Source organism: Lactuca virosa, chromosome 5 (genome assembly GCF_052849685.1).
Source record: "Lactuca virosa cultivar CGN04683 chromosome 5, Lactuca_virosa_CGN04683_v6, whole genome shotgun sequence".
Lineage (NCBI taxonomy): Eukaryota > Viridiplantae > Streptophyta > Magnoliopsida > Asterales > Asteraceae > Lactuca > Lactuca virosa.
Genome location: NC_136430.1, coordinates 389,362,152 through 389,384,410, shown reverse-complemented (window position 1 = coordinate 389,384,410; position 22,259 = coordinate 389,362,152). Strand labels below are relative to the sequence as shown.

General features: G+C 35.6%; 1 long non-coding RNA gene across 1 annotated transcript; it reads right to left on the bottom strand.

The window, feature by feature from the left end:
- Window positions 1-611: 611 nt before the first annotated feature.
- LOC145116847 (uncharacterized) lies at window positions 612-1,431 on the bottom strand. The gene is made up of 2 exons (XR_013712330.1): window positions 1,139-1,431; window positions 612-863 (listed from the first exon to the last, which is right to left on the bottom strand). It is a non-coding gene; the product is annotated as an uncharacterized LOC145116847 (long non-coding RNA).
- Between the last annotated feature and the right edge of the window lie 20,828 nt (window positions 1,432-22,259).

Below are 22,259 nucleotides of genomic sequence, written 5' to 3'. Positions count from 1 at the left end.
CATGATATTTGTATAGATACACATGTCATATTATCGGAAAATAGAACACATAGTTCAAGTTTTAGAGGCTAAATTCAGGATGGAGTGTTTTAGATGGTGTGTATATAATAACATCCTTTTATATATATATATATATATATATATATATATATATATATATATGAATTAGGTTTATATGTATTGTCACTACATATCATTTAGAAAGTTTTTCTACCACTTAGGGGTTGTTTGGTAGGATATGAACTTTTAAGATCTGAAATTTTTAGAGATCTGAATTTGTAAGAGAGTGAATTTTTAAAATCTGAATTTCTAACATGCTGTTTGGTTGAACCTCTGAATTATTATGCTAAATAATAAAAATGACAATTTTACCCTTCTGTATCATTTATTATAATTACTAGCATTCTACTTATAACTACAACATTGTACTTTCAATATTTTCCTTATCAAGACATGGTAAATTGAAAACTATAACCATTTCTAGCCTTTTACTTTCAATTTTTTCTCAACTATCAAAGAATCAAACCATACATTACTTCACAAAAATCAAAAATACCTTTACTTCCCAAAAATAACAAAATCAAACAAACATTTACTTCACAAAAATCACAAAATCAAACAACAACCTTCATATTGACAGAAAAATGTATCCGGATTCACATAAACACCAGATTTGATTCACAACACTTCGTTCATGCTTCAACTAATTTTCTATCAAAGTACAAAAACTAATTTTCTATCAAATTACAACATTAGTTAATTCAGAAACAAGAAAACCATGCTTGAGACCATAATTATCTAATTTTCTATCAACGTAGATCATTCGTTCTTGCTTCAGCCCACCACCAAACCACACACAAAACCTGCAAATCACAAGAGCAATAACCAAATCTTAAACAAAACAATTACCTAATCTGAATCTAATCCTTCATCGGGGCATCTTGACTATTGAACGAAAAAGCAAATAGAAAATAAAGACCCATAAATAAGAAATCCAAAATAAAAAAGGATGAAGACGATGACATGTGACTGGAAAAAAAAAAAAGAACAGCCGAACATTAGGGCAAAGAATCTAATTTCTACCAACATCACAACCATTCCAGCGAAAATAATCAAGTTTTAGGGAAAAAAATCTTACCAAGAGCGGTGTTTTGACGAGGGAACCGGATGGCTTTGCTTCCGGCGACGGTCGTCGGTGGTGGAGTTAGAGTCGATGTGGCGCAACCGTCGGATCTGGAGGCGGAGAGGATGCCGACGACTGCGATGGAGGAGAGGATGCCGACGAATGCGATGGAGGGGAGGGAACAGAGGTTCACTAGATTGGGGATGAATGTGGTATGTGTGTGTCGATGAGAAGAAAACAACGCATGCGTGATATTGAGAAGACTGGGGTACTTCCATCTTTTTCTTTTTCAGATGCGCTTTGAGGTCTTAATTTTTAAGAGGCATTTTTAAAATTCAGATGTATTTTATAAGGGGTTACCAAACAAACCATATTTTTAAGAGGTTATCTCTTAATTTTTTAATTAAGAGGTAAACAAACACGGTCTTATATACACTAAAAATGTATAGAATTCTAGAAATTTAACCCATGAGATTGAAAATGTTTCTTTAAATAGATTAAAAATAGAAATATTTTAAAAAGAATAATTCAACAAAAAATAATAAATGAGTTCCAAATTACCAATAAAATCAATTTTTGAAATCACTTTATGTTAGAAATAGATTCTTGAAAATAAAGTGGGCTCGAAAATTCTGATACATGTTCGAAGATTCTGTTAAAGTTATTTTTGAAATAATTATACGTTATGAAATTAAATTTCGAAAACAAAAATACATATTTTGAGAATAAAAAAGTTTGAACTAATAGATAAACCAACTAGAATTGTACACAGTCCTCTCAGCTAGACCCTAGCAATTTCATACACGACACGAACACGATACGAGTTTTCCGTGTATGTGTTTTATAAATTCGTGTTTCATGTTTATTCATGTCTGACACATATTTTAAATTCGTGTTTCGTGTCTTACACATGTCAAACACGAATTTACATGTTTAGACACGTATAAGACACGATATAAATTCGTGTTGACATGTAACACGTACAAACACGTATAAACACACACACACACACACACACACACATATATATATATATATATATATATATATATATATATATATATACTTTTGGGTTAAATTTTGTATTTATAATATATTATGGACCAATTTTGTAAAAGTCAATAACTTGTTTATAGCCATAGCTTAAAAAAAGTCATTAAAAACGTGTCTATTCGTGTTTTTTCGTGTTTTCATGTAACACGGCTAAAAAAGGGAAAATGACTTATGAAGGTAACTAACTATTTCGATTGTCCATATATAGGTAATGTTCTTTTTTTTTTGTTCTCATTAATGAAACCAGCTTGTTATTTATGTTCACATTTAGGTAATATGACCGACTATCACTTGTTTTTGCTTATGTGGCAGCTACATGACACATGACTTGAATACGTTGCACCTACATGGCATTGTGCATATATTCTCTTCGTTTACAGTATAAGAAGTCATACGATTACACCCCTGATTTTGAACCCTAGATCGACGATGGCTTCTTCTTCCTCATCTTATTCTTCAAAACGACAAGATGAATTTCAAGCTGATCATCCATGTGATTGCAACTTACCATCTCGTGTGAAGACTTCAAGAACACCTGACAACCATGGAAGAAAATTTAGAGTTTGTCAAAACTCGATGGTAATCAGTATTGTTGAATACGTTGCAACTTTCTTCTTCTTCATCTTGTTGAATACCCTTTCTTCTTCTTCATCCTTTAATTTAACATTTTTTTAATTTTTCTTCAAGAATGGAAAAAGTCCAAGCTGTAAATTATGGCAATGACTAGATGAGGATCAAGGGATGACAGATGGAAGAAAGCCTTACAAGATGAAACCAGAAGAAAGCTGTAATCTAACCTTGAAAATTTGCACTTTGGAGAATGAAATAAGCATATGTAGGATGAAGATCGAACAAGAAAACAACACCAATTTGGTTAATAGACTAGAATTGGACAAAGTCAAGTGGAAGTTGTTTACTCACAAAGTGGAACTGATTTTGATATTTGTATTGTATGTGAAAATGTTGATTTGATTGTAGTTCATGATGTATTAGGGTTGAATGATGTAGTTCATGAATAAAACTTGATTTGTGTATGCTTATGTATGTAATGAATGGATGGAACTTTTGTTATATGTTTTTGCTTCTGATGTTTTTGTTACATGTATTAGAATGAAAAATAATTAAACACTGGGATGGTATATAATCAAACATGGGAATGTAATATAATCAAACATTGGATTCCCAGGAAACATTGTTTACAAAACATTGGAATTTAACACAGTTACACATGCATTACTGCCAAAAGGTACACACTAACTTACACATATGACTAGACACAAGTCCAAAAGTTACACATATTACTAGACAAAAGATTCCCAGTCAATGATGCCAAAAAATGACAAAGCGTCAAATTCTATTCCAATTCCATTGGATTTTCACCACTACTCCCCTATTTCCCCTCCCACTTTTTTCTTATCTGAATTTTTGTGATTCTTTCTGAAGGTTTCCTTCTTCTCTTTCCCTATAGAACTTGAAATGATGGTACTTCTTGTATATGCTCCTCTTTCACTGGATCTTGAACTGCAGCATGTCCTTGGCCATCATGTCCAACTGGATCTTGAAGTACAACAAGTTCTTCACCTTCTTGACCTTCACCCTGTCCTTCAACTTCAACTTCAACTTGATCTACAACTACAGCCTGGTATACACCTTCTTTAACTTCAACTTCAACAAGTGCTTCAACTTCAACATGTTCTTCAACCCCTCCAACTTCAACCTGTCCTTCAACTTCAGCTTCAACCTCAGGTTGATCTACATCTTCATATATATGATTACCCTCTTCAAAATCAACTTCATAAGACTCCACCTCACTATCAGGCTCCCTTTGAACTTCATAGGGCCGGTCCAAACGTATATGGGGCCCAGGGAGAAAATAAAAAATAGGGCCCCTTAAAGAGAAATATAATAAAGATTCAAAAAAATATCATTTATTTTTCATTATAAACGTGTTCAGTTAGCAATAAAAAGCAAGCCATATTGTTTATCTTTTGAACTAGTTTGAGTTTGAACCAACTTTAGGGCCTGAAAATCATTTAGGTAATAATTTTTTTATATATATATACACCACATAGCCCATAAATTTTGGGCCCCCTGGAGACGTGGGCCCTGGGCGGTCGCCCGGGTTGCCCACCGTCTGGACCGGCCCTGGAACTTCACTGTCACTATCACTTTCCACATCAACTTCTTGAACCAATTCAACCTTCTCTTTACCTGTTATGAAATAATTCAAATGTTAGCATTAGAAGTTGTTATATTGTAATCAAAAGGTAAAGGAAGAGAAATACCTTCTTTTTTGGCTTTTTTATTTTTTGACTTTGGCTTTGGATTAGATGATTCCCCAATTGGTTTTTGAGGACATTTTGCTTTATTATGCCATGTTTCTCTACATATGCTGCATCTCATAACAATACCCCTTTTTGAGACTATATGCTTATTGCCCTTTAGTTCACTCTCAATCTGATCCCTTTTCCTTTTTGTTGATGGTCTTCCTGGCATCCTTCTCTTTTTGGGAGGCAATGGCTTGATGTAATCCACATCAGGCCACATATCACTACCATTTAGTGGCTTAATGGTGTACATGTAGGCATTACAAAACATGGTTGTGGTCGACCATGGTGATACATAGTCCTCTGGAGCCCTATTGAGGTTTGAAATGGCAGCATATGCATGCACGTAAGGGTAACCAGTTAATTGCCAACCTCTACATCCACATGTCTTCTTACCAAGGTCTACAGCATATGCATCATATAAAAGTCTCACTTCAAGTTATAGATAACCAGATGGTACAACTCTCCAAAATCTGTCCACACACACTTAAATGTAAGTATACACAATTGAATGTCACACACATATATAAAAGGTATTCAACCACTAACCTTTGAAGTTCCTTAATCTTGGACAATTTTAATGTAATGGCAGGACATATGTTTAAGTCTCCCCAAGAACTTCCCTTACTTTTTGTATACAAAGTCTCTCCATCACATAAATTCTAATTTCCTCTAACATAGTGATTAGAGGTCTCTTCCTGGCAGCTCCAATGATTGAGTTAAAACTCTCAGATACACCATTTTCATATGCATCACATGCCCTATCAGTCTGAAAGAATGCTTTACTCCAAGTTTTAGGGTCCCTATCAATTAGATGATCATAGACAAGTGGTTCTATCTTCTTGATTTCATTCATATGCTGCTCAAATTTAGCATGGGTAGTAGAAGCAGCAGCATACCAGAAAAGTTTACTGAACTATTGACCCTTGAATTTTTTTCATGAAGTTAGCACATATGTGTCTGGCACATTGTCTATGCTCTGCTGCAGGCACCCTTTCCTTGACAGCCTCACGTAATCCCTGTTAGCATTACAAACAAAACATAAACTTCATATAAATTAAGTATTAAATAAAGAGAGCATATAAAATCATTACTTTGTGTTGGTCTGATATTAATGTCAACCCATGTCCATTTCCCATTCCAATGTCATCAAGGAGAAGGTCAACAAACCACTTCCATGTTTCCTTACTCTCCACTGCAACCACAGCCCAAGCAAGAGGGTAGATTTGGTTGTTTGCATCCCTACCTACAATAACAAGCAATAGACCTCTGCAAACACCTTTTAAGAAGCAGCCATCTAGTCCAATTACCCTTCTACAACCTTTAATCCATCCATCCTTCACACCCTTTAAACATACATAGAACTTTAAGAAGTAAGTGGCTCCATCAGGCATGACATCTACATCCATCTTCACTATTGATCCAGGGTTAGTCCTTCTTAGCTCTTCTAGCTCCAAGTTTTAGCATAGTGTTCCTTTAAAGTACCCTCTATCTCCTTAAATGCATACCTCCTAGCATTTCTGCACTGTCCCACACTTGCAATCAAATTAAATGTCTTGCTAACTTTAGCCTTCAATTTCCTCACACTCATCTTTGGTTTCTGGAGTATCTCATTCATGAAATGATTCCCTATCCATTTATAGCTAACAATTGACCCAAATTTGAAGACTCTTGAGCAATTATGGTTATCAATTAAAGATTTAATCTGGAATGACCTTTCATTGCTCATCCAGGTTGCCCACAACCTAAAGGGACAACCTTTATTCTTCTTGTTCTTCTTACCTTTACAACATTTCACCAGTAACCTGTTATGATCACTTTTTTCATACCACAAATCATACCCATTCTTCACTGCATAATTGGTTAGACATAGCTTCAATTGCATTGGGTTATCAAACTTCATACCTAGAATTGGCACCATCTTATCCCATTCTTGATTCTCATCATGGACATGGAATACAACCTTATCATCTTTTCCATCATTAGGTTCATCATCATCACTAAGCTTACCAATAACTGAAAGTTTGTTTAAAAAATCGTCACCAACAGTCTTGTTAAAGGTATGTACTTCTTCATCAACTTCATGCTCATATGCCATAATATAATCCAAGTTATCATCTTCATCACTGTCATCCTCTTCTTCCTTGTAATCCTCTTCTTCATTGTCATCATCTTCTTCGTTGTCATCCAAGTCATACCCATTACCATCTGATAACACCTCATTTTCAGCCCAATCCAGGATTAGATCATTTTGGTGGTCAATGTAGACATCCAACTCAGCTTCAGGAGTATAAGTAGCTTCAATAAACTCCCAATAATCAGCATCACTGTCGATTCTTATAATACCCTCACCCAAGGTTTCATTTTTACTACAGTAGTACACATTATCACAACTTCCATCGGTTAAATTCCTAAGCCACAAAAGAAACTCTTTGTACGTAAATCCTCCAAAATTGACATCATGCACTGTTATTTTTTCGGGGTCTAAGTATTTCAACGGATTTGGGGCAAATAGTCCACTATAATGAACATCTACAGTTAAATACTTACCTGTAGATGATTGGGACGCCATCTTACAGTTGACTTCAACACGTAGCTTCAAGTCCAAACTCTAATCTTCAATTTGATTAATCGAATCTAAAATCGGGAGGTGATTTTGGTGAAATTGAACTTGTCGAACCCTAATTAAATGAGAAAGGGGAGCAATGGCCACATAAGAATCCACGTATTTCGCTTTAACTGAGTTAAATTGATGCAACCGGGTAAAACGAGTGAAAACAGGTGATAGTCGGTCATATTACCTAAATGTGAACATAAATAACAAGTTGGTTTCATTAATGAGAACAAAAAAAAGAACATTACCTATATATGGACAATCGAAATAGTTAGTTTCCTTCATAAGTCATTTTCCCGCTAAAAAACGTTTCTATTTGTGTCGTGTCACGTGTCACACGATTTTTTTACGTGTCGTGTTCGTGTTTGATACCCCAAACACGTTTTATAATTCGTGTCGTGTTCGTGTTTAGCAAATTCGTGTCGTGTAAATTCGTGTCTAACACGAATACACGAATACAGACACGGATTGTGAGGTCTACTCTCAGCAACAATGACATAATTACATGTGATAATTCCAATAATACTTATATAGTTTTGTATTGATATAATTGTAATAGTATTCCATATTAGTACAATTTTTAGTGGTATAATGTGACATAAACTACATACTGTTTTGATGGTGATAATGTGACTTTTTAGTGGTATAAATTATTAAAATCTATATAAATATTTTAATGATATACTTATAATAAATAACAATATCTGTAAATTTAATAAAGATATAAAAAGAAATTGAAAATAGAAAAGATATAAACATGATATATTGAATAAACTAATAGGCTAAAATTGTAAATATATCGTAACTATTTTTGTAAATCTAAAAGATTCGTGTGATTGTTTTTTGCAAAGCTTTTAAAACAACACATTTTCATTTTGTACAAAGGAATCAGAAATTACCCCCATTTTTTTGCAAAAAGCTCTCATTCCAAATGCATTTTTTTGTGGTCCATCGGCAAAAATTTGGTCAAGTGTTTCGCACCATAATTCTCACATGGGCTTGAATGGAGCCTTCTTGCAAGGCAAATCCACAGTATAAAATGCAACAAACTCTCTTTAATACACATACAAAAAATGTCTCTCATACACTTTCACGTCCTACTTCTTAGTGTACTTATAACACCCTCCACCCTTTCCTTAGCTAACTTTCTTCCACATAGACATCATCGACGCCCCTCACCCTTGCACTTCCATTGCAAACCGCCGGTGGTGGTAAGGTCACCACCGGTGGTGGTAAGGTCGCCACCGGTGGTTACACCAACAACACCTGCATATACCCTGCCTGCTCCAATACAAGAATCACCACCAAGAAGACCCTATGGTGCACCACCTATGTACATAGTTCCGCCAATCAACAACCAACTACCGCCATCACCTGTCTACAAGCCACCACCATACTTCAATTACAATCCACCATCAACAAGGCCTGTTCGTCAACCACCTGTTTACATGGTACCACCATTCAACATCAAACCACCACCATTACCTGTCTATATGCAACCACCGGATATTGAGTATACTCCACCAACACCAAGGCCTATTCGTGTATCACCACCTATGTACACGGTACCTTCCATTAACATTGAACCACCACCATTTCCTGTCTACTTGCCACCACCAGAGTTTGAGAACAATCCACCACCAACCAGACCTATTCGTGTTGAACCACCAACATACATAGTACCACCAATCATCAACCAACCTCCACCATCTCCTGTCATGCACCCACCAGATTTTGATAATAGTACACCACCGACAAGAGATATCCATGCAGCACCACCAATGAACATGGGACCACCATCATCTCCCGTCCCTATGTCACCACCAGAGTTTGAGAGTAGTCCACCACCAACAACACCTATTAGCATGGAACCACCAATATACATAGCACCACCTATCAACATTCAACCACCACCATTACCTGTCTACACACACCCACCAAATTTTGATAATGGTCCACCACCAAAAAGACCAATTCATGTAGCACCACCTAGATACGCAATACCACCTATCAACAAGGAACCACCACCATTGCCTGTCTATACGCCACCTCCAGGGTTGGAGAAAAGTCCACTACCAATTACAAGACCTATTCATGTGACACCACCCGCGTACATAATACATCCTATCAACAGAAAACCACCACCATTACCTGTCTTCACCCAACCACCAACAAGACCTATTCATGTAGCTCCACCTGTTTACATGGCACCAAAAATTAACAAGCAACCGCCACCACCATCACCTATTATCGACGTGCCACCACCTATTTTAAAGAACAACCCTCCACCAGCAAGGAAAATAGGAGTTCAACCACCAGTATACATGACACCGCCATTGAACATGCAACCACCACCTTCACCTATTGTCTACATGCCACCGCCAATTTCAGAAAACGATCAACCACCAGCAAGGAATATTCAAGTGGTGCCGCCAACGTACCCACCGCCAATCAATATGAAACCATCACCTTCACCTATAATCAGCATCCCACCACCATTTTTAGAGAATAGTCCACCACCATCAAGGCCTATTCTAGTGAATCCACCAATATACATGTCACCACCAATCAACATTCCACCACCACCTTCACCTGTTGTGGACACCAGACCACCAGTTTCAAATGACATCCCACCACCACCACCACCACCTGCCGATAGTCAACCACCACTTGAAACCCTACCTCCACTAGATCCTATTGACGATCCACCCCATTATGATATGCCACCACAAACTCCGGTTAGCATGCCACCACCCATAAATGAAGAACCTCCAGAAATTCCAATCGTCATGCCACCACCCATTCAACCGCCAGAAACTCCAACCAACATAACATCACCCATTGAGGAAGAACCACCAGAAACTTCAATCGGCATGCCACCACCAGTGATGGATGAACCATCAGAAACACCAACACACAAACCACCACCCAATGATGAAGAACCTCCAGAAACTTCAGTTGGGATACCACCACCCATGGAGGATGAACCACCAATGCAGGCTAACATGCCACCACCCATTAAGGAAGAACCACCAGAAACTTCAATCGGCATACCACCACCGGTGACGGATGAACCACCAGAAACACCAACACAGATACCACCACCTAATGATGAAGAACCTCCAGAAACTTCAATTGGTATACCACCACCCATGGAGGATGAACCACCAATGCAAACGAACATGCCACCACCCATTAAGGAAGAACCACCAGAAACTCCAATCAGCCTGCCACCACCTGTGGAGGATGAACCACCGGATATTCCAACCGACCAGCCACTACCAATACAAGAACCGCCAGAAACATCAATTGACATGCCACCACCTATTGAGGATGAACCGCCTGAAACACCAGGCATCCAACCACCCATGAGGGAAGAACCCCCAGAAAATCCAATTGACATCCCACCACCTATAGATGATGAACCACCACCAACTGGCATCCAACCACCTATGAGGGAAGAACCACCAGAAACTCCAATAGACATCCCACCACCTGTGGAGTTTGAACCACCAGGAACTGCAACCGATATGACACCACCTAGTAAGGAAGAACCGCCAGAAATTTCAATCGGTATGCCACCACCCGTGGAGGATGAACCACCAAAAATGCCAATCGACATGTCACCACCCACTCAGGTAGAACCACCAGAAACGTCAATTGGCATGGTACCACCGGTTGATGATGAACCACCTGAAACGCCAATAGATATGCAACCACCCCTTGGGAAAGAACCTCTCGAAAATCCAATCGACATGCCGCCACCTGTGGTGGACGATCCACCAGAAATGCCAACCGACAAGCTACCACCCATTGAGGATGAACCATCAGAAAATCCGATCAACATGCCACCTCCAATGGAGGATGACCCACCGGAAACACCGATTAATATGCGAACACCAATTGATGATCAACCTCCACAAACTCCAGTCACTATACCACCATTAATTGAAGATCAACGACTACAAACTCCAATCGGTATACCACCACCCATTAAAAATTAACCACCTGAAAAGATGAGCTTTATGCCACCATCGACTGAGAATCAGATGAGTCGCAAACCGCAACACCACGTACATATATAAAATTTACAACTTAAAGTTGCTTCCCAGAGGATGATCCCACCTGTCACCAATGGTGAGTGATCTCATCATGAACATGGTTAATTTCCATACGTTTTAATGATGCGGACATGCATGCATCATGCATGTATCTTATTTTATTTTTCCAAGAATGTAACATGATGTGCAAAAGAAGTATTCCACGCATTGGTTGGTTTTGTTTTGGCTACTGTAGGTACTAACCATATATTAAAAGGTTCAACTAATTTCTGCGCATCAGTCTGTGAAATAGATGGTTATAATCTTTCGACTTGACCTTCAGTATTTACTTTATATTTGTATGGTTGAACTTTTAATACATATATATTTATTAATTAAGACAATTCGCGCGAGTGGGTAAATTAATTGTATCTTCTCATCGACTGTTTGGGCTATAACTACGTACATGTAGTCACCACAGGGTTTGACCATGATCTTTTGACCTCAAAGAGTACACCGACGACATGTCGTGTCGGCAATAGATTAGGAGGGAAGCAAAAAGACTTTAAGTGGGTTTCTGAAAAGATTTTAAGTGGGTTTCTGAAAATATATGCTGAAGACGTACATGGCGTCACTATAGGCTTGGAAAAATCTTTTTTATATTTTTAATATAATTTTACAAGAAAACAAAACAACATCGTGTTGGTTTATATATATGTGGTCGACATGTCGTCGGTATAGAGATGCATTGATCCTGGGGTGGGCTATAGCTAAGCACATATATTTTATTAATTATTTTCATATGATTTATTATAAATAAAGGTTTCGACGTTTTTGTTTGTGCTATAAGTAAGGGAAAGTTATTTATCCAGGGTAACCATCTAGGGATTATGTAGACCTCAGTATGGTAGGGAAGACTTGAGACAGTTGGTGTAGATTTTTAAAATCTCTAGTCTATTCAAGTAATGCGGACATGGAAGAGAAAAGGCAGAAGAAATTTTTAGAGATGGATGATTTGGTTTGGGAATGGTGTGTCATTGCGAATTGTTAGGTATTTAAGAATGTTCGAGGCTCGATTGTCTAAAGCAAGTGCAACTTGATTCAAGTAAGTTCTTGTCGGGAGTTTTGAGTCATCATCATTGATTCACGTATTAGGTATTTGGATAGGCTCTGGTTTTAGGATCACGGTGAGGGGCCCCTTGACTGTTCTTGTTTGATGAAGGCTTGGATATTCGAGGCATGGTCCGAAGACCGGATAGTTCTAGGTTCCTAGGGTTCAATATCTCAGTTTGTTCTTGACTATTATTTTTAGGTAATGTCGGGTGATGGCTAGTTTCCTTAGGTTAATGGGATGATGATTTTGTACCTACAAGCCTATTTGGGATGATAGAAAGACCAACGGGTTGCCTTGAGCCAAAGGAAGGGTATATACGTATACAATTGATATGTATTAAGTGCATGTTTAGACTAGTTTAGTTTGACTGTATTATAATTGATTGATGAGGGTACCATTGGGTACCATTCGGTGCGAAGTGCGAGACCTTGGCTAAGAAGTGGAATACTGTAAGAGTGTAAGTTAGGCATACAAATAGAAGAATGCTAGCCAGTGTATAAGGTACAACTCATTCATGTAGTTGAAAGCTGGTATACCCACCAGTCATGGGGGTCAACATTGATTGATTGAATAAGAGTGATCATTTATTATGTAGTTAGGAGATTTCGTCGATGGTGAAGCAAATGTTTGCATGAAGAAGGTCGACACTAGATACGAGGCTCATTGTTTCTATTGTCCCTTGATAGGGATACACAGTTTAGATCTCGGTTTTGAGGAAGGTTTTAAGAAGAAATGGATGCTTAGTTGTTGCTTAGCATAATATCTCACCCATGAATAGACAATATGAGTAAATGTCTGGTTTAATCTTTAAGGGTAATTAGATTGCCTTGTCAGCATTCAGACTATTTTCTGGTGAAAAGTGCAAGACGCCTAGGTCTTGGGCAAAATTGGTCATCAAGTACTAGGGGATGTATATATCATACTTAGGACAAATGAGTTGATTCAGATGGTACGGAAATTATCGATAACCGCACATAGTCGGCATAAGATTTATGTCGGCATGAGGCATCCAGATTTCGAAATTCAGATAGTAGATTATATCATGCTAAAGATTTCACCTTGATAAGAGTAATTTGGTTTCTGTAAGAGGGGAAAGTAGGGACATCGGTGCACGGTCTATACAAGATCGTTGCTTGGGTTGGTCAAGGTCTAGTGGCAAAATTGAAAGGGTTAGGGATGGACATGGGAACCATAGGCATAAGTGTGGGTACTTTATCCATAATTATTCACTAGTGAAGACTTCGACGACATAGTCTGTTTTAAGTGGGGAGAGTTGTAACACCCAATTTTCAGTTTAATTATTTAATAAAGGAATATAGTTATAAATACAAATAAATAAATAAAATTATTTCTAATTAGTAATAAAAATAATTTAGAAATCAGTATTGAGGTAATTGTAATTATAATTCAAGGGAGGGGGTAAAAGGAACAATTTTACAACTTAAAATGTAAAAACATGGATCATAAGGACAAAATAAACGCTTATGTGAAAATAGAGGGACTAGGTTTGCCATTTGGTGATAGATGCATGAAATGCAATTTATGCTTGTTCCTTATGGTATTGAACATATTTGGAATCTCAAAACCAATCAATGGTCAACCCTTCGTTAGCTCTTGTAACCTCTCGATCCACCCTACAGCTAAGAGTGTGCGTTTTGTGTATGGCAGCAATAAGCAAGAGATGGAGAGAAGAAAAGTGTGGAATGGAACACCGAGAAAGTGAAGGAAGGCTTCAAGCTTCATTCTAGGTATGTGTAAATCAACTTCCAGCCAAAAAAATCAAAAAGAAAGAGGGTTACATGAGAGAGAAAGAGAGGATAAGTCTTGACTTTGAGGGCAAAATTTGCATGTCACAAAACAAAACAAACGATCAATTTATACATGTGGTTTTCGAAATCTCCCTAGCTCATTTAATAATTTATAAGAAATTCTACGTTTATGGAGTTTTTGGAGGAAGAATGGTGGAGAAAATTTTTAAAGAGATGACGAGAGAGACAATATATCCAGAGAGATGTTAGGCAGGAGAAAGAAAAAGAAAAAGAAAAAAAAAGAGGATAGTTCTGAGTCAAGGTTTTCACATGGGATCTTTAATCTGACTCATCCTTGGTAAGTGATTCTCCCATTTTCATTATCCCAAATGTAATAAAAGGTGTTAACTCTCTATATCTTAATGGGTTAAGAGAAGAACCCATAACCCTTAGTTTGGTGTTTTTCTCTTTTAGATATTGTACTTTGATTTGTGGTTTGATCACCAAATGACAATTATGTCATAACACCTCATAAGGATTTTTAATTCCTTATTATCTAGCTTTGAGGTCGTTTTCATAAGTGCTTAATGGGTTAAGATGCCAAATTAACCGTAAAAGAATAAAGCTGTGATTTTATGAAATTATCCTATTATGTCCCTGTATTTTAAAATTATAGAAAAATCATGGATGGTTGGATTTAGGTTCTGTCAGTTCCCAAAGTTTAGGTTTTGAGTATATTATCTCCATCATTTTTCCTTGACCTGATGTTGGCTATAATTTTGTTGAAAATCATCATTTTCACTAACTGGTCAGGAATTAGTTGCATTGATATCCCATTTTGTAAAATCCATTATAAATTGTAGAAAAATCGTATGGACTTGTGTAAGTAGTCCATAAAAGGTATTGACCTGAAAATTATGAATATGGATCCATAATCTGGTTTGGATGTGTTTAAGAGGGGAAAACAGGTATTGAACAGGCTGCTGTTTTGGGTTAAAGTCTGGAAATTTAACCTAGTAATCTAATTACATGTTTAGGGTGAAACGGTAGCCATTTCTAATCTTGATTGCCATTCTTAGGAGTAGTGAAGGGTGACTTGGTGTGAGTGGGTCATGGGATATTGTTGGAGGTTGACCTTGCTACTTGAGGTGAGTTTCTCACTACACCGTCTTATATTATATTTCCTTTACGTTGGCTCGTGTGTGCTAAGTATTTATGTGGGTAGAACTAGGCAGGGTGGAGTCTAGTGGAAGTATGTTTTTCCCTCATGTATTAGGGATTATGCATGGTAGGACTCGGCTCATCTAAGTGGTGATCGTGTGTAGCCAAAATGTCCCAAGGTCTCGACGTACAAAGCAAGAGGATCGGGCATGGCCAATGTGTCCCAATAGGTTCATGTACGGGGGATTGGGCGTAGCCAATATGTACCAAGGGCTCGATGTATTGAGAAAAGGGGGACCGGGCCTAGCCAATGTGTCCCAATAGAAATATGTTTATTTCTGATTCGTTCTTTGACATGCATATGTGGTTGTGTATTGATACCGTTTGTATCAATGTATAGGGGTAAGAATTATATGATATGATAATATGTATGTGTGGAATTCACTAAGATTTGTGCTTACCCATTTTCCCTTTAATAATAATGTTTTAGGTACACAAGATTGTCGGGCATGATCGTACATACCGGCTCGAGGTGAGATATTGGATTTTTAATAATGGAATAATTGTGTGTTTCATAAATTTTAGAATTATAACTAATAATGGTTTTGGTAATTGAATTGATCTTGGGTTTTTGGCTTTAAATTTATTTTGAATAAAATATATTGAATGGATGATTTATGTTATTTAAAAAGTTTATATTTATTGGAAATTTGGGGATGTTACACAAAAATTTTCATGTTGTTCTTGATTCTCTCACTTGCTTTGACAATCTCCTTTATAGTAATTTTACAAGATTTTACAAAAGTTATAAACTTCTATAAAACTTCATAAAACCCGTGGGCTATCATGATCTTCAAAAATAGACATCTTTTTCATCTTGTTACACTTTATATAAAATAAAATAGTTTAACACTAATCTATTACTTACAAAATCATAAAAATAAAAAACTAACTATTTATTATTACATACCATATGAGTAATCGAATATTACAACCACTTTAATAAATCATCACAAAACAACAACACGAAGGGTTCATGACTTGTTTATGCACTCTAAAATACATTAACATATAAAACAACCTTTATTTTCTAAGACAACTTTAAATGAAAAAATATGCATGTAAACTTTTTTCACATAAAACAAGTTATCCATACTTTCCAAAAACCAAGATTATTTATATAATCAAAAAATTCTAACCAAGCTTACAAGGTGGTTCTAATACCAATTGATTGGTTTTTATTCATAAATTAGTTTAAAAACATAAGATTTAGCAACAAAGACTTTAAAATTTCAGACAACATAAATAAGTTTATACCCACCAAGGATCTACTTGCAAAGATTGGAAATAAAACAAAAACAAAAGAAGCATAAAAGCATAAAACAACCTTTGTAATTTTTTGGGTCCTCAAGGGGAGACCTAAATGTAGATGGAGGATGTGGAGTAGAACTCTTCCTTTGATGGAGATACCAACAAGAACTCAAATTGATGAATATGCTAGTCAAAACTCTTAAGCTTTAGGTCAATATGCAAATATGACTTAAAGAGAGCCAAAATCAAGCTAGTATTCTCTCACCTTTTACTAGAGAGAAGATTAGAGGGAAAAGGCATCAACTTACAGATTCAACTAGTAAGAGAAGGATGCAATGAAAGCCTTCATAGAGCTAAATCATTACCCAAGAAAGCTTAACACTTTAAACACTCAATTCCCCTAAAGCCTACATGTCTCCCATGCCTTTAAGCCATGTCTTTCCTTTGATTAAAATAACCAAAGCACCATACTCACTTCATCTTGACTAGCTTATGGTATTTCAAAAAGAAAAAAGAGAGATCACAGTTTATAAAACTTACATACCTTTTATATTTTATAAGCTTTAACTTTTAGTTAAAAGACAAAAGTCTTTTTAGTTCAAAAAGATGTACATGGCTTAATAAATCATACATTATGATATATTATGTTACTTTCCATTGAAAATTATTATTTCTATTAAATAAATAACTCCTAATTAATTATAATAGTTTATTAATATTTATTAAAATCAATTTCTAATAAATAATCAATTGTTTCAAGTTGTTGTTAGTGTGACCCTTTAGGATCATATATTATCTAGAAATATCATTCTATAATGACTCTTACGCATCTAGATCTTTCAAGTCGGAATGTAGTTTTTCATGATTAAGTATGTCTTATTCATACAAGATTAGGAATACTAAAATGTTATCTTCAACTTGATATAAAACATACGTTGTGTTTTCATACTAAAATGATAATTCCAACTTTGAAATGTTTCCTTTATACCCAAAAATGGATCTTAAAGCTTATACATTTTGTTAGGATAAATTGGATTAAGAAAACCTCCAAACTAAGCTATATATACATGCCAAGTAGGTGTCTATTAAGAAAAACGGTTTTTCTTGAAATTTATTTGTCATATCTCATAGTCCCAATATGTAGTTATGGTTAATAATATCCTTTTTGATCTATTAATATCTACTTGAAAAAAGGTTTGATCATAGTCAGTGACATGAGTATGAGTAAAGCCTTTTATAACAAGTATTGCTAAATGTGTATAGATCACCATGTTTGTATTCTTTATAAAAGAATTATTTACTCATTTCTAGCCTTGCTATAGGGAAGAAGATTAATCAAGCCCATACTTGATTATTAGACATGGATTATATCTTAATGTTCATAACTCTAATTGATTAATCAGGTTCAAAGTCTGATAGAGCATTTTGGTAGATGATAGATTTCTTGAAACAATCAAGAAGAAATCATCAATGAGAGATTCCCTATTTGCCATGTTATAGATGATTTCTACCGTATATGTGAACAATTTGTGTTTATGAATACTTGTTATTCATGTTCATCTGTTTGGGCTCATATGTTATATGTGTTGTGTTTAAGTCATAATGTAGAAGCATTCTTAATTTTAATACTTTAGGTCTTCAATATACAGTCTCGACATCATGTTTAGTTTTGAGGTTTTAGACCATATGTTTCGTAGTGAATGTTTATATTAGTTATGGAAGATGTCATTAATTAGGTGCCGTTTTTCTATTGGTTGTTTCTCTAACTAACTCTTTGGGTGTCAACCTATATAAATAGATGTTAGTTGGATCGATAGTATGACTCTTGCTAGGCTCTTACAAACAACATTGTAATCGAGCCTTTCTTACTCTAATTGAAACCATATCTTATTTATTCTCATATGTTCAATCTTTACTTATTTTTCAAATATGATTTCAATCTTTTTGAGTCTATTCGATCCTACAAGTGGTATCAATGATATCTTTGAGATGATTTCAAATCATTGAATTCTTTTGAATTTTTCGAGTTTATTGTTTATAATTTTTGATTTTCTAGATCTATTCTACATTTGTAATCCATCTGCAATTTGATCTGGAATTTATTGGTCAGAAACTCGTTTCGATTTGAGCTATTTTTTTGCTCATTGATTTGATTCATTGTTCAAATTTTCATTAGAAATCATGTCTAAAGAAGATTCTCACGTTGTGTTCTTTAACTTGTCAAGGATTCTGATTCCCTTTCCAGATGATTATGAGGTGTGGATTTTGAATTTTGAATATTACATCACTAGAATTGAAGAGCATGGTCCTTATATCTGGAAATCTATAACAAAAGGTCCACATCAATTCTCAAAAATGAAGGAATTTGTTTATACTCATGCCGACTATTCTAGACTCATTGATAAGTATGTTGATATGTCGAAATAAGAGAACGAGAAACTTCAAAATGATCTGAAAGTGAAGAGAAATATTCTCTTTGCACTTGCACCAAATACTTTCAGGATTGTGAGCTCATGCAAAACTACGAATAAGATCTGGAAATGCTTGAAGGAGTTATATTTGGGAGACGATGTTCAAATTCACTCATTACATACTTCTTTTTTTCAGAGTTTGGATCATTTAAATAAAAGTCTAGAGAGGTTGTAGATCAAGTTTCAGAGGTACAATCATTTTGATGTGTATTAGAAATCGATAAACAACTCAATTGATTAAGAAAAAAGCTTTAAAAGACACAAGATCTAAATAAGATCAGATTGACTTATTATATTGTCTAAAGAGTACAAGAGATAGTACAAAATGTCAACGAATGTTCGAAACGATTCTCTGACCTATGTACTTATCCTAATTGTAGGATACAACAGACGTACAAAAAATACAAGGACTAAACGTGACATAACAAAACTACAATGCCTTATAAATAGATAACATGTCGAAAGTGCTTTTGCTTTCAACACTTATAGACACGTAATGAAAGATATAGCATTCGACTCTCACAACCTACTTTCGACCCTATAATCTCCCTTTATTAAGAACAGTCAAAACTTCACGCTATCATCTTCAGTGTCTGCATAAGCTTCCTACGAATCTCCATGTACCATAGAATGATCTTTTTAATCTCCACCTTGTCTTCATTTTCATTCGTTTTGCAATTATTGGTTTGAATTAGGAGATTTGTGAAATTAGAATTCATGTATCTTTCAAGATCAGTAACTTGAAACAACAACTTTGTCAAATTCCCTTTTTTATTCTTTCCTTGAAATACCATACCAAATGGTTGATGAATGATCACACCATCTTCAAATTTATCAATATTCATACTTTTTAACAATGATTGAGGCATTTTTGCAGTTTTGTTGACAACTAAAGCAAGATCAATATCAATGATAGCCAAGTACTCATAATAACCATCAACAAAAGTCTTAATATAAGAAAACCCAAGAATGAAAGCATCCATATTCGCCTCTGTCAATTTCAACACATCAACAATGCTAAAAATATTTGTCACCACAACAAGATCATTTAATTTCATCAAAGGAAAATCTGCCACTGTGAACTCGATCACCACGTTATTTTCCCTTACGACAACATAACAAAAATTTTGTATCAATCCTTCGAACAACGTATCATGCACAATCGTCATTACTTTCACAATTTTCACAAGGGACCATACTTCATCCTCACTCTTCATCCTCACTCTTTCCTAAAACTGCGTGAAAATGAATCTTCAACTTTTTGAATTTGTCTTTTTCTTTGAAATTATCTGTGATATTGAATTGTGGAGATGTGAATAGATTGTGATTGATTTGAAAATCAAGCTGATTAAAATCTGAATTCTCTCTATCATAGCTCTTCTTTGATGCTTTCCTGAATTCATCATTTTTTTCCATGTACTGCTATCTTGATCGTTTCATAGCACCAATGTTTGTTGGGATCTCCCTTGTTCAAACATGGCGGATCATTTTCTCTTTGCCTCAAAATACTATTTATTTGCCTCTGTTTTTCCAATTCAATAGCTTATAATCTCTTCTTTTCTTCATTAGACTGAACAACTTCAATGGATTTTCCTTTGCCTTTCGGATCATTATTGGAAGCTGTTTTGACAAAAGCAGAGCTCGAACCTCCTGCACCCTCATTAATCGAAATCCCTTTTGATTGGACTTTCAATTGATCAAAATTTGCTATTGTAGAAGTTGTTGTTGATGATACAACTACATGCTTCATTGGGAATGTTTTTGGAATTTGAGTAGACATAATCTTCCTAACAACTACTCCTGTATCTTCACCGGAAGCTTTGGACGATCCAACTCCTTTTTAATACTATACAAAAAACTCCTCAGCTTTTCCAAACACATTTCCATATTTCTCAGACCTAGCTTTAAGATCCTTTGAATAATCCTTGTCGAGTTCAACCAAGCGAGTTGTTGCACCAGCTACAACATCAACTTTTTCATGCAAAAAATTATAATTATCCTCCAGCTTCTTAACTTCTTTCGACATCGAGGTTTGAAACTTAGTAACCTTGAGATGAAGAGACTCTTTCGTTTCAGTCATATTTTCCACAATGATTTCATGACATGCTTTAGCAACATCACGAAGCTTGGTAATCTCATGATTAAAACTTGAAGAGTGAGTAACCAATCTCTCTTCATGATTCTTATCAACCTCCCCATTCAAAGTTCGTAAGAGAGACTCTTGAGCTTTCAACAAATAATCAACTTCAACTCTAGTGACATAATTCTTACCTATAGTATTACCCATAAATTGAAGAAGAGAGTTCATTTTGGAGTTGAGAATCTTGTATTGTTTACCTGAAATGATTAAATCATCAGGGATATCTTCTTCTTCTGGATTGAACTGAATTTCTACAAACAAAACCGTCATGTCTTCATCATCAACTTCATTTTCTTGAATTCACTTCTCAGCCTTAACTGATTTTGAAGAGAAAAGAGTGGTAATTGGTTCTTGCATAACACCAACAAAGGTTGGTGACACAGTTGTAACAGGAATGGAAGAAGTAATTAGTGATGTTAGTGGTGGTAAACAGTTGATGTATCAGTTGTTGTCGAAGCTATTGTTGTGTCGATTGTATTCATCCCTTCATCCATGTTGACATTTTGCTCGTTATTAGATTAGTACACATTGATGTATGGAGTTTTGCCTTCCTCCATAACGGAATTGGTATGCGAAACACCGGATGGTATGATTGTAGCCTTCTCAGGGATGTTTATGGGTTGTTGTTCACCAGAATCGATGTTTTCACCTGTATCAGATACGTTCATAGTGACACCAGGAATGCTTGTCCCCTCAAAAATTGACTCGATAGGGATATCCTTTCGTGGTGAGACATGAAAAGAATCCTCAAATCGAATATCTGACCCATCGCTATCATTCTCTGTCTCGACAGTTACTTTATGAAATTGAACTTCAACTTGATCATGTTTTCTCTTCTTTAACCCTTGCGCAAATTCTAAAGCTCGACACTTCTTTGATGCTGGAGATCCAGGACTCGAAACGTCTCATGAAATTGTTGGATTAGGTGTCTAAGCCCATAACTATAATTGGTATGTACTTGACCTGATAGTTGCATGGTCCTTTTGGGTTGCCTTCACCAAAGCAACTTGACTGGATGAATAATAGAGAAAGAGGATAATTATGATTTATTAATATATTATGTGAACAATATATTAAAAGAGAAATCATATTATTTAATTAATATTGGTCAAGAATCAATTTAGAATTAATTTTGTGGTCAAAAGAGATTAATTAAA